The sequence below is a fragment of the Merops nubicus genome, unplaced genomic scaffold, assembly GCF_000691845.1.
Source record: "Merops nubicus isolate BGI_N331 unplaced genomic scaffold, ASM69184v1 scaffold38795, whole genome shotgun sequence".
Lineage (NCBI taxonomy): Eukaryota > Metazoa > Chordata > Aves > Coraciiformes > Meropidae > Merops > Merops nubicus.
The window spans coordinates 4,070-6,448 of record NW_008612372.1 but is presented as its reverse complement, the minus strand read 5'-3'; the positions used below and the strand labels follow the sequence as shown (position 1 = coordinate 6,448).

General features: G+C 63.4%; 1 protein-coding gene across 1 annotated transcript in view; it reads left to right on the top strand.

Moving 5' to 3' along the window:
* The first annotated feature begins 2,293 nt into the window (after positions 1 to 2,293).
* Positions 2,294 to 2,379, top strand: part of CRYBA2 (crystallin, beta A2) — a 2,980-nt gene continuing 2,894 nt past the window's right edge. Inside the window, exon 1 of the mRNA XM_008941514.1 lies at positions 2,294 to 2,321. The gene's annotated coding sequence lies outside the window, so the exon portion shown is untranslated. The remainder of the gene's footprint in view (positions 2,322 to 2,379) is intronic.

Sequence of the window (2,379 nt, the reverse complement as noted above, 5' to 3'; positions counted from 1 at the left end):
TGGGAGATGACCTGGGAAGGTCAGGCTGTGTCAGAATCCTGGGGTTCAGTGGGGAAGGGCCCTCGGCACAGCCCCTGCTGGGTGTCCCCCCGTTCCACTGTCCCTTCGCATGGCCCTGGCTCTCATGTGGCTGCTCCAAATGTGCTGAGCAGGGGGTGAGGCACATCCTAGTGTGCTGAACTTGCTGAGAAGCGAAGAAGGGGCACATTCTGCATCTGCAAGTGGGTTTCTCTCCTGCACACACACACACACCCACAGCCCAGTGCTTTTATTCAAAGGGTTATATGGGGGTTACTGAGGTGCCTGTGTACCCCTCGTGGCACAACACCAGTGACCCATAGGTGATCCTGTAGCACACTGCACAGTGCCCCCCACGCCTCATACACGCCCCACGAAACAGCCCACAGCATCCCAGATAACCTGTGGTGCCTCACGTCCCTGGGCTCTGTAATACACCCCATAGTGCCCTGCACCCCATAACCCAGACTGCCCTGACACGCCATAGCACCCCACACTATCCAGTGGCCCACACCTCTGCTCACACAGCCCAGGCAAGGGACAGCAGTGGTGGGGGCGGGGATGACAAACCCTGCAGTGTGCTAACTCTGCATCTTGCCCCACCTTCCCCAAGCTGGTGGCTTCCCTAAGGGCTGCCCAAACCTGTCGCCCAGTGCTGGCCACTGGGCTGCAGTGCATCATGCCTCACACATCCTCTTCCCTCCCCGAGGAGGGTCCTCGCCCTTCCCTCCATCCTCTCTTCCCCCAGGCAGCCCCGCGGGAGTCTCTCCCCGCCTTGCTACGATCACCCAGGGCGTCGCTAGCTGAGGGTCACCTCCCCAGCGCCTGTCCCCGGCCAAGGGCCACCAAGGTCCCTTAGCTGGAGCCAGCTCCAACCGCTGCAAGGCTGCACCCTCTGCTGGGACCTGCCGGCATAGGCACAGCGAGCCTCAGAGCGGAGAAGGAAATGCTGCCCGGCACGTTGTCGAACGGTAGTGGGGACACGAAGAGAACCCACGAGTCCTGCCCGCAGCCCGTCCCTGCTGTCACCCCCCAGTCCTCAATCCTTGTTGAGAACGGGACAGAGATGCCAGGCGTCCTAACAGGAGCCCCAGCTGTCCACACTGCACCCTCCACCACTGGCACTGCCAGGCTCTCCTGGGATGCTGACCCCCTGCTCAAGACTCCCAGGAGAGCTGGGGTTTCCCTGGGAAGTTCTGGGGTGCTCTGAGGCAGCCCTTGCCTGGAGGCCAGTGTGGCTTCTGCCTAGCTAAAGGGGGGGAGTGCCCGGCCTCGCCACAGGCTATGCTGCCAAGAGACCCGGGATTTCATGGCTCAGCAGGGCACTCAGTCCTTTCCAGCTGATGCTGGCCTCATCCAGCCCCTGTCCGGGTGGGAGGCACTAGGAATGCTGCATGGCACGGTGCAGTCCCAGGCAGGGTTGATCCCGCTGCCCAGGTGAAGGACACATCTCTGCCCCAAAGCTGGTCCCTTCCCACCGTGCACAGTGTCCTCTGCCTGGACGAGAGGTGTGTGAGGAGCACAGGGAGCCCTTTGTCAGGCCAGGGGACCTGCTCAGGGCATTGCAAGTGAGGAGCAACTGGAATCCACCTGTGCCCAGTCTGAAGCCAACATGAGAGCCTCTGCAGGGTGTTGTATATCTCCCAGGGCATGGACAGACCAAGCTGTGTCTGTGCCAACACCTCCTCCATCCCTCTCACTCACCTTAACCTTCTCCCACCCCACACAGAGCCCTGCCTGTGCAAACTGAGGCCCTGCCATGCCCTGCCAGCTCAGGATGTACAAGGCAGAGCCTGGCTGGAGGAGGAACCCACGGTGGCAGAGCCCCAGACAGAGGGGCACATGCAGCCCTAGGTGATCCCCGCATCCCAGCGTGAGGACCTCAGTGCCCTTCAGCTCCCAGTGGGCAAATCCCTGCTTCACCCTGGCACCTCCTTCCCACCAGCCTCAACCCTGGCAAAGGCTGTGGGTGCCCTGGGAAAGGCTGGGTCCCTAATCCCCGGGCCAAGCGGGGACATTGTCCGGGGGCAGAAAGGAAAGCGGCGCGTCAGGCCCTTTGCCCATTGTGCCCTGAGCCCCTGCGCAAACACAGCCCAGCACTTTCATTGTCAGCCCCGCGGGGCGCGGGGGGGACGCTCTGGCGGTGTCGGGGTGGGGTGCTCCCCCGTCCCCCCCCCCCCCCTGCCGGCTGACACAGCGCCCTGCCCGCCTGCACCATCGGCACTTCGGCGCCCGCCTATAAAGGGCGAGGGGAAAAGCCGGCACAGGCACCGCCACCTTCGCCACTGTGCCCTGCCGACCAAGTAAGTACCAGGCTGTGAGCCCCCAAGCCCCCCCACTGCACAGGCGCTGCCACGCCGC